The sequence below is a fragment of the Molossus molossus genome, unplaced genomic scaffold, assembly GCF_014108415.1.
Source record: "Molossus molossus isolate mMolMol1 unplaced genomic scaffold, mMolMol1.p scaffold_m16_p_10, whole genome shotgun sequence".
Taxonomy (NCBI): Eukaryota; Metazoa; Chordata; class Mammalia; order Chiroptera; family Molossidae; genus Molossus; species Molossus molossus.
In genome coordinates, this window is record NW_023425345.1 from 41,973,335 (window position 1) to 41,985,408 (window position 12,074).

The window sequence follows — 12,074 nt, forward strand, 5'->3', positions numbered from 1 at the left end:
GGCAGAATCGAAGCAGAAGCTCCAAACCTAAGCCACTGTGGCTGTAAAATCTACATTCTTTCTAGGACTCTCCACTATTTCAGCATAGAAAATGGTAGGCCCTGAAAAGTTTCCACAATGAGCTTATCCATTGTCTCCCATGTTAAGGGAATGGGGACAAGAGCGTGTAACTAACAACCAAAGGCCAGCAGTGCAGAGGCCAAGGAGATGTAAATCTGAACCGAGAGCCTGAGCCCTCCCAGCCTTCCTACTGCCCGAGGGCAAAATAGTTTCCAGACCAAAGCATCAAATGGGCAAATGCACAATACTCTCTAAGAGAAACTCAGTCATTACTCTTATTCCCCAGTGCCCAAATCCTTCTTGTGGATTTTAATCCACACTCACACGCAATGGTAATAAGATAAAGTTCAGTTCCCCAGGGTAAACACCAATGAGTTACAGGCCAGCAATTCCTAAGGGCCATTTAGCCATTCAAACATCCACAAGCCTGTTTCTTAGGGAACACTGGCTTATCAGCAATATGGGTGGCTGAGTGCAATGCTACGACCTCAAGTGAAGATTAACATGTAGCCATTAAAATTTTAGCTAATCTTCTATAAATTATGAACAGCTATTACAATATGCCTTCCGACACAAAGCCCTGAAATTGTTTTTGATAATATCGCCAATAACCTCCATATTGCCAGTGGTCACTTTTTGGGCCTCCTCATACTAGACTGCTCAGCAGCACTGGACACAGCTTTCACTCCTTCTTTTCTGAAGCCTTCTTTTCTGGCTTTTTGACAGCACACTTGCCCGTTTTCCCCCTCTTCTTAGATTCTGAGGCATGTGCTCTCTCATCATCAAAGCACCGTTCTTTGCTCTCTTCATCTCTCTCTCTTAACTCTTCTATTAGGTTATTTTATCTATTCCTTTGGCTTTAAAACCCATCTACATGACTATAACTTCCAAATGTGTATCATCAGCCCAGACTCAACTGAGTTTGGACTTATGCACACAACTGTCTTCTTAATTTATACATTTGTCTTATAGGCCCCTCAGAACTGTCATCTAAACTAAACTGTGTATTTTATACCACAACCATCCTTCCAGTCCTGGTCCTTACCAAGTCAATAAATAATACCACTACCTCCTTGGTTTTAAGGCCATAAATGGGAGTACTCCTCCTCAATTCCTGTTCATCACAATCTCAGAAATTGTGCATTCCAACTTTAAAGCACATCTTAGACTCTTTACCTGTCTCCTTAGTTCCTGTCATTAGCTTACTTCAAGCGTTCATCTTTCTCATGATCACTTCAAGGGCCCCCTAACTTACATCTTTCCTTATTCTTGTTCTCTCTCCAACTCATCCTCCATATTACATCCAGAGTAATCTTTCAAAAAATGTAAACACAGTCATGTAATTTCACCACTTCTAAGAGTCTTGCATGGCTTCCCATTGTATTTGAAATAAAATCTCTGTTCTTTCATCTACAGGACATGGACCCATCTATCTCTTAAACTTTATCATGGGTCAATATCCCTTCTTTCTCATTGCCCTAGCCAGCTGGTCTCCCTTTAGATCCCTTTTCACACTAAATCCTATTTCTTCTTCCTAGGATTTTCTTAACCCCACTCTTGCATGGCTGACTTTTTTTATCCTTTAAGCCTCTGCTTAAATGTCAGCATTCTGACTCTATATAACACCCATTTTAAAGTTGGTCCCCACCTCTAAACTTATTCTCCTTACAGAGCCTGTTTTTCTTTTCTTCATAAAATACTTTGAAATTATAGTTTTATTGATTTGCTTGTTTTTTATTTCCCACACCAGACAGTTGAGCTCCATGAAAACACAGGACATACATGTGTTTTGCTATATACCTGTACAAAACTGAACAAATGGTTAACTAAAAGATATCTGCAAAATATTCTTCAAAGAAAAAATACCAATGTAGAGTATATCAATTTTGATGAAAATATAAGTTTATATATATACATGTACAGATAGAAGGTATACTAGAACGTAGAAATTATCTTCTAATTGTTTTTTAATTATGTATTTCTGGGTTTTCCTAATGTCTTACAGTGAGTATGTTTTACTTTTAAAATAAAAAATATAAAACTTTTAAGTACTGCTCCCGTTCCACAGATATATTATGACTAGTTCCGCTCAAGGGAAATATGTTGGTTCTTTCCCAGAGGCTGGAATTATATTAGCTATCCACCAAGTGATTAGTCTTTTTGACTTGAAATGAAATTTGTCTTAGCTAATGCCTTATATTACCAAATAAAACTTTCTAATTGCTAGGAAAATGTACAGTTGCATATAATCCTATGCAGATCAGAGGGGATTAAAATTTTGAAGAAAGACAATTGCTAATAACATTTATGATGGCATGCATCTAAAAACAGCTACATCTGAAAGAACTATAACTTGTATCCTAAAAAGTCTTTTTCTGAATATCAACAATACTGGACTGTCAGAAGTACCTACAAACCTGATTCATTCATCTCTGGCACAATGACCATATCCAAATATGTGGACAGTCAAGCACTTTTACATAATTATACAGTATTAAGTTTCATCATCTCATAATTAGAAAAAAATGTTATTTTGTTCAACAAGAGTGAAAGTTTCCAGTCATTTGGGAAAAAAGTATGTAAACTGTTCATTTTGATAGAACATAAAATATTGTTTATTATAAAACTTTAAGAAAAAAACAAAAAAAAAAAAAAACAATTCACAATCAAGCCTGAACGTTTCCCTTTGTTTTATGCTTGAGCTAAGCGGATAAATATATACTTTTCCAATTTAGGAACAAATCTTGCAGAAAATGATGGAATGGAGATACTCCTGATTTCTAAATCAACTAATTGTTAGACTATTTCAGAGAAGAAGTACTGGAAAGAACATTCGTCTATTTATGGCATCAAGCTGATGAATTCGTGTTTTGAGAAAAACGTTCAGAAATGTTTAACATATTGTGAAGGCCCAGAACAACCACCCAGTATCACATTCATTATACAAATGAAGTAAAAGTGATGAAGAAAAAGGTAATCTGGACCAGCACACATCTTTAATTCAGTTATTACATTAGAACTAAATCTTAGTAGTGGTGATATAGAGAACAGTCTCCAGAAATTAGACTAGAAGACTAGATAAACTGAATAGTGCAGACATGATATTAAAATAAATCTCATAAGAAGAACCTCAGTTTAGGAGTATACATATTTAACCTGCATATAAAATGCCAAGTGGAAGCGCATGTGTAAGTGTATGCACACAAACCCAAAACTGATGTTTTACACTCTTATATAATACCTCTTGGATGTTAAACACTGGGATCACCAGAGAATCCATGGGCCTTTTCTTCTAGGGGAAAGAGATCTAGTTTTGTCATGTGATTCATTATCCAAGACCTTTTCTTCTTAAATTAATCATCTTAAACTCAATCATAAGTAGTATAAAATCTGAAGGCTTTATCAAGATCTTACATTATTATAGATCAATGAGATGTAGCTATAGAAGTAGATATATATGTGTGCACACACACACAGAGGGAGAAGGAGAGAGAGTGAGAGAGAGAGAGAGAAGTGACTTCCTTTCAATATTCTTGGTTAAGACAGAATCTCTCACATAAAGGACTTTTTTTCGGATCTTCTATTTTTAGGAATGAACCCAAATTACAAACCATCAAAAAAAAAAGGACACCTTGATTATGTCACTGTAATTATCACATGTGAAATATAGAAAGGACTAAATTCCATCAAAATTTTTAAATTAGATTATCTTATATTAAAACATTATTTAAAATGTTTTAATATTAAATCATACTTTAAAAAAATAACAATAAAGGGAAAAAGAAAATGAACTCAATTTATCCATGAGGTTCTTACTAGGGGATTATCAAAGGTCAGTTAGTTTATCATTTATGTGAGACAAAATATTTTTTAAATAAATTAGGCAAATTATTATTTTAATTATTTAAATTAAATTATTTTAAATTAGATTGCTCAATTATTTTAAATTGGGCTTACTTTATTTAGATGGTTATCTAAATTCCAATGAAAATAAACTTGAAAAACATATTCACACCAACCCTGATATTTTGAATATTTAAAAGCAGTTCTTCACAAAAAGGCACAATAAATGTTACTGAGTGACATTCATTAAAAAGTAGGCAATAGTGTATTTAAAATACTCAAAACTAACTTTTAATAAGTTTATTAGAAATCCTCCAAATTAATAATCCCTAAATTCTTTTAAAGAATTATTAAATTCTGTCTGTCCGGTGTGGCTTAGTGGTTGAACATCAACCCATGCATCAAGAGGTCGCCGGTTCGATTCCCGGTCAGGGCACATGCCCAGGTTGTGGGACCAATCCCCAATGGGGGGCATACAGGAGGTGGCCAATTGTTCTCTCTCATCGATGTTTCTATCTCTCTCTCTCCCTCTCCTTTCCTCTCTCTCTAAAATCAATAAAGGAAAAATTTTTTTTAAAGAATTATTAAATTCTATTACTGCCTTTCTTAAAATTTTGAAACACTTTCTCCCCTTCCTGAAATTATTGTACAAGGTAGACCTGTAGGTTCAGTTTCAGCACTGAGATTCTTAAATTCTCAGTTCTTATTTTTATTAGTTTTATTCAGTATAATTCTTTTTGTTGAGATTTTTATAGGAAAATAGATACACTGCAAAGTAAGTCTGAGAATCATTCTAATTGAAAAGTGGTCACAACAAAATTTTAGTTCTGTCAATAGCAAATCAGGTTGTTTTAGACCAACTCTTTCCCTGAGAACGACTAGAAAAGTTGAACAAAATATTAAAATAATCTTTTTAGAGGCACCCGACAGCTAATAAAAAAAAAGTTATAAGTTGTAAAAACAACAGTCTGGAGAAAAGAGGAGCCCTTCAGGGTCCTGCATCTAATAAAGAGAAGCCGAGGTGAGTAGAGATTTCCACAGTTTCATCCAACTGGGGAAGACAATGGTGTTGTTATAAATTCAGACGTGGGATAAATGCATGTTCATTCTAAAATTTTTCCACTTGTCAATATGTTTAATTTTTTTAAAGAGGTAGTAAAAAAAATAAAGCAACCAAGGCTTTGGGTTGGGACCCCAAAATGCTGTATCAAGGAGTAAGAATGAATGAATCAGAAAAGCATTTCTCTGGAGGAATGAAGCTCAGCTTAGAGCCAGTCAAATCTTTAACTTCAATAAGGTGAAGTTTTCCTAGCTTAGCTGTCTCCCCAGAAGCAAAAGTAAACCTGCTCTGGAGAAATATAAAACCAACCAAAGCCTCAAATTATCTCTAATTATCCTATTCAATATTCAGCTACTATTATCAGGCATGAGGACTTCTGCCTCCAGCTCTAAAGGAGTCACTTGTAACAGACCAACACTCCTGCTGAGAACCACACAAAAATTATTGTTTGGTGTCATTGCAGGAGGTGAAGGCACCCAAGAGTTGATAGGCCCAATGCTGGAGAGAAGAGAAGTTAATGTTATGCAACTTTTGCTTAGAACAACTAGTAACAAAGAAAAGAGACAGTCCCAATAAAAATGGAGAAGAGACAATGCAATACACAGATCACGTATCATAGAAATATATACATGAGCCCTGGCCGGTTTGGCTCAGCGGTTAGAGCGTCCACCTGCGGTCCTGAGAGACCCGGGTTTGGTTCCCGCTAAGGGCGCGTACACCGGTTGCAGTTTGTCCCCGGCCCTGGTTGGTCGTGCTGGTGGCAGCCACTCAATGTGTCCCTCTCATGTTGATGTTTCTCTCTCTCTCCCTCCCACTCTATTTGAACAAAAAATGGGAAAATGTCCTTGGGTGAGGACATTTCATACATATATATATGAAATATATACATGAAACCTATATGATCCTATTATCCAATGTTATCCCAATAAATTTAATTTTTAAAAATGGAGAACAGAGAGAAACAAAGCCAGACAATCTCAGCATATTGATAGAGCTAAAAGACTTCCACTTAGCCTTATAAACTATGGACAGTTTACATTAAGCCACAGCTCCGAATTATGTGTGTTCATGAATATTTACAAAACTGTTTTATGTCTTTTTCTAAACAAAAAAATGTCAAGACTAATCTACCGTACTCTTTTGAAAACTAGTGTGGCTGGCATGGAAATCCAAATAAGTGTATAAAGTATTTCCTTAGGGATACACAACATATTTTTGCTACAACAGTAAGCCTTAAGACTGACCATACATTCCATAGAATGTATTGGTTTTACAAATTCTTTTAACCACATGCTGCACAAGTGTTCCTGTAAGAGAACATCAAATACCTTCTGTTACAATCCCCTCAATCAGTCACAGTGGAGAAGTCATGATACCTATAGTGAGAGGCCTTCAAATGTCTACTAAAGTAATGTAATCTGTAACATAAAGTAATATATAATCTGTAATGTAATGCAAAATAAATGCCCAGCAGTATATTGTAATTAAAATAGTGTTTAAAGAGAGAAGAAGAAAAAAAAGCCAAACAATAATATTCACTTGCTCTGCAACAGTGAAGACAGTGTCAGTAGCCAGCAGGACCCTCCATGGTTTAGCAGCAGTGTTGGCCGAAAGACTGTGGGGAGCTTCCTCTTTCCTGTATCAATAACTTTAGATGTTTCACTCTAAGATTTTTACAGAACTAAAAGGAGGAAATGAAATGAAGATCCCCTAAGCTCTAGGAGGTAAACAGCATGTTTTCAACAGATGCTATAATTCACACCCCAAAATATGTCGTTCAAGACAAGATAAAAAGCAGCACAACAAGCATTACTTTCTCAGAACTAATTAGCATATCACATAAATGTCCTCACATGAAAAATGTGACCTTTGGACCAAAATGATCTGAAGGGATTCTTCCAGCTCATAAATTCTGTAACCAGGAGAAGTGTGTGCCCATGTTTGAGGGTAACCTCAAATGTATCCTTTCAACAAATATTAACTGAGCACCTGCTAAGAATAAAGCCCTATCCTAAATGCTCTAGCAGAAGCTTGACCTTTAAGGAGCACTGAGTTAAGAAGTGAAGCTAAGACATATAATAAAATAAGTTCGCTAAAAAGAATCCTTGATATTTGTTGAATGATATAAAGTAGAAGGTGACAAGGACCAGAAGAAAGACACAGAAGATATGGAATTTCAAAGGCGCGAGGAGGAAATTCAAGTTGTGAAGGTTACAAAAGACTAGTAGGTAAAGTAACAATGAAGCTGAGCTATGAAGAATGTTCTCATCCTTTCTGAATATGTGTGTGTGTTTATATATTATACATATATTATTCAGCATGGAGATGATTAAATGTTAAAATAGCTCAATGTCAGTGGAATGGTACAGAAGCAGAGACCGTGTCAAACTATAATAATCAGCATGTGGCATTAGCTTTGCCTCCAAAGTACAATCGCTGTGGGTTGCAAACAACTTCAGCTTGCTCGCTTTCATCACATACTAACTTGGGAAATCTGGAAGCAACTCAATAATTTTAAATGTTTAAAAGTAATTCACAAAATAGATTACCAATGGATAACTAAAATTTAACTCAAAGGAGTTAATTGCAACATTTTCAAAACCTCTCAAAGTCAAGTATGCATCCTTAGGGATGTTACTTTCCTATTTCCACTTGCCACTAGGAGGTTTTCATATTTTCATAATTCATGGCACTTAAGTATCATTTCGAGCTCCAAAATTATTATGTACTAAAATATAATTTTAGTTTCAAAAGATCCATTACTTTGAGAGCTTTTGATAATTCACAATCATTAGATAGAATTTACTGAAGATATGCAGGTATTTCTAATATTGTTAGACATAATTTTAAAATTGCAGATTTCAGCTATAGAATAAATTTAAATAATTTTTCTATCACTTTATTTGGAGCATTGTTTCAACAATATGTTAGACTCCTATTGATATTTTATTCTTCCTTACTATCTAAAAATAATTCAACCCAGAACATAAAATGATGTGGCTAGTGCCCAGCCGGTGTGGCTCACTGGTTGAGTGTTGACCCATGCACCAAGATTCCCAGTCAGGACACATGCCCCGGTTGTGGGCCCAATACCCAGTGGAGGGCATGTAGGAAGCGGCCAATTGGTGTTCTCTCTCATCAATGTTTCTCTCTCTCTCTCCCTCTCCCTTCTTCTTTATCTAAAATTTAAAAAAAAATTTTTTTTAATGATGTGGCTAGTTACTACTTGCTTTTTCAGAATACATCTAAATTCAAATCCAAATCCAACCACTATATTATCGACACAGTGTTGACACCTAAATCAGTAACTTGATTGTAGAAACATACTGAAGTTCCTGGTAAAATTCTCCAACTACATTGCATGCTCCTTGAGGATGTCTATTTTAACATTTTACCCACCACTAAAGCTACATGATAGCCACCCAATAAATATAGGCTAAATTGACAAATGAATGGATATATTTAAAATTATTAATCAAGCATCTATAATGTCATTTTACTTGTTTGATTCCAAATATCCTGAGAATGATTATCAAGTGAATAATAAACTTTGGCATGTTTATTATTTTTAGCTGAAGGCAATCAAGACCCTGAGGGCTCATGAGAAACTTTATTTTTTTTAATTCTTCTTTAAAAATAGGTTTTTATTGATTTTTAGAGAGAGAAGAAGGGAAACATAGAAACATCAATGTGAGAAACACTGATTGGCTGCCTCCTGGCACGCCCCCCACCAGGGATTGAGCCCAAAACCCAAGCATGTGCCCCAACCTGGAATCGAACTGAGACCTCTCAGTCCATGGGTCGATGCTCAGTCCACTGAGCCACACTGCCTGGGCTCATGAGAAACATTTGCCTCTCCCTAAAGAATTTAAATAAGGGCCCCTGCCCATAATAAGAATTATCAGCAGAAATAACTTTTTATGGCCTATCTGTAGGGCAGGGCAAACTTCTAATAATTGAACATGTGTGCTTCATATTATCCTGCAATGACTTTCTCCTCCCCTCTGTAGCCCCAAGGTGTGTTACCTCATCCTCAGCTCAGTTATCATACATACCTCATTTTCCCTTTGTGTCTCTGAACCTGTCATGTATGTAGGGTCTCTAACTCTCTCATGCATGTGGGGTTCCCATAAGTACATATGTAATTTAATTTGGACATTTTCTTTTGTTAATGTGCCTCATGTCTATTTGATTCTTAGACCAACCGAAAGAACACAGAAGGACAGAGGGAAGTTTCTTTCTCCCCTACATTATTATACTGGTTTTTGCTATTATCTTGTAAAATAATGTTCAATACTTAAAAGATACTTAAATGAACTGATGAGTAAAAAACTTGTTTTGAACTCTACACCACCATAAAAATCAGACTTGCGAGGAAATTAGAGCCAATCAAGTGCAACTGTTTACCTGATGAATCAGCCGAACACCTGTTTAAAAGTAGGCCCACCATTAGAGTCCCAGGACACAGTCCTTAAAAAAACATTCTACTGTGAGATCCTCGAAATGTTACAAATGTCTTTTTCACAGTGGACTACATAATGCCTCTTTGTCCATCCTCTGGGCCAAATTCTTTGTTTTGCTTTGTTTGTTTCAACGTCAAGTAAGTACACCCCCATTTCTAAACAAAAATACTTTAAGCATTTGAGGACAATTATTATGACTACTCAGAGTCTTCGTATTTTTCAGGTTAAACATTCATTCACTGATATGGTATAGCTTCCATACCTTTCTTCAGGATGGTAGCCCTTCTTTAATACATACTTGGCATTTCAATGGTTGAAAAATTACACTCTAGATTTGCTCCCACCCAAGCAGAATACAATAGTGTTTGATTGAATCCCATGAAATCGCCAACACAACCACTTTTGACCTACAAAAATGACAATTTCATATAGCTCGACATAATAGCATTATCTTCCTTGATGTAAGCACTGCACATCCATCAATGAATCCTCAGATTGCATTAGCTTTTTAGCAGCTGTGTAACACCACAGCTTCATATTAGGTTTGAGGCCAAGTAAATCCCGTAGGTAATTTTCCCATCAACTGCTGGGCTTGTGCAATGATTTTTATGGAATTTTATCATGCAGGAATTTACTTACCTGCCACTTACTAGTTTTGTTATGCTTATAAAAGTTTTTTGATCTCTTAGACGTCCATTGTATTCTTAATCATATAGTGCTTACTGTGTGCCAAACAATCATTATCAGGGGTTCACATTTCATCTTCACAACAAACACATGATCTGGAATCATTATCATTATTTCCCATATTATGGGGGGGGGGGGTGCAGAGACAGAGAGGTTAGGTACACTCCCTTCATCACTATATCATACTGGCTCTCAAAATAAGGAAACTGTCTTTCTCAAATGGTTTTGGGTGAGTTAACAATATACACAGGGTATTTAATTTTTCCATCTCTTTTCTTTGTCCAGCATGGTCAACTAGCTGCTAAATGCAAGAGATTTTAGCTACAAAATGCGTGTCTCTTGCATCTGGCATTCCCTTTCTATTCTCCCAGATAATTCTCTAGTTCTTAACACTTTTAATTCTTTTGAAATTCTGTCTATTGAAACTGCCTCTTAACTCGTATCTCCCCACATTGTCCATCTGCTTCTACCCGCTCTCTGTGATTCTGGGTCCTATTTCTCATCACCTTCTCAATGTTTACTCTGTTTTTATACCTCTTTTGAGCATGATTGCCTCTTACTAATATTTTTTATTCCTTCAAAGAGAAAACATTAACAGGTAAAATATCATTTTTCTGTTTTTATTTTCATTTATATATATTTGTTTTTTCCATCATTTTTCCCCCATATACTGCCTTCCACCTCCACCCACCCACCTCCACCCTGCAGGCACCACACTGCAGTCCGTAGTTATGTCATTTTTCCTGAATAGTAGGCCCTCCCTCCCCTATTGCCTTCCTTCAGTGTCAAGCTTTAAAAAAAAGAAATATAAAGCTCCAAAGATAAATTTATACAATGTCTTTCCATTCATAAAACCAGAATGTAAAGGTTGGGATCAAGGATTTTGCAAAGCAAGGTGGTCTAATAGCAGAGGCTCTGGAGCCAGATGGCCTGGGTTGAAGTCTCTACTCTGTTTGGGTAAATCTCTACTTTGACTTGGGTAACTTTTGTCAAGTCACTTAAACTTTCTGTGCTTCAGTTTTCTCATGTGTAAAATAAGGATTATAATATCTATAATAATCTCTTACTCTTAGGATGGTTATGCAAATTATATAGCTAAAGGGCTGACAACATTAGTCATTATTATTACAAAAGACCTCATAAATTAAGTTAGAAATTTATCTCTCATTGCTTAGGCAACAGGAAAGCCTCATCATTGGGGATTTGCATAGGTCTGGATGCCTGTTCCTGTACTTATGGGTCTTATCTCAGTTCCTCAAGTAATGTTATTTTCTAAACACTCCTGGGAAATGCTCAGCGGACCTAGCCTGACCTAGGTCGGTCAGCAGTTCCGCTGCATTGTCCCAGGCCTTTCAGAAAGGGAACTGTAGAGTAAATAACAAATGAAAGCCTATCTTTCAGGGAAAAAAAAATCAAAGGAAAAACTAGAGGAACAAGAGAGAGGGACTAGACTCATAAGAAGACAAAACATAACATGGATCTGAATAAAGGAGGTGGGTTATCTGAGGATTTCTTTTTTCTTTTTTTTATGAAAAAGAATTCATAACACTGGATAACTGATTCAATGAGAAAGGTAGAGGAAGAAAACCAAGGATTGCTGAAAAATTGCAGCCTGATCTTTGGCTGGTGATGTTGTCAGCTACATTTGGAGCAAGGGAAAAGCAGGCATGGTGAGCTTATGTTTGACAGAAGTATATACAAATGAGCAGACGCCATTGGATGAGAGAAAATGGTGCTCAGTGTCCCACCTACCTGGTATTGTAGAGACAATTTTGGAATTGGTTTATTCTCTCAGTTTTGAAATTAATTACAGTGATCTACTCTTACCCTCTATCTCACGATTGAGCCCCAATGGTTAAATGGCTGGCTGCAAAGCGATCTGTGGCAACAAATAGCACAAATCTCACTAGGGAAATCGCACCAGAAATGGTAACCTCATTAAAACAATGCACTAAATTCCT

The 12,074-nt window shown here is 36.1% G+C and overlaps 1 protein-coding gene across 1 annotated transcript in view; it reads right to left on the reverse strand.

Annotated features, from left to right (window-relative positions):
- CPNE8 (copine 8) overlaps positions 1 to 12,074 on the reverse strand; it is a 191,716-nt gene that overhangs the window by 149,194 nt on the left and 30,448 nt on the right. The window lies entirely within an intron of this gene.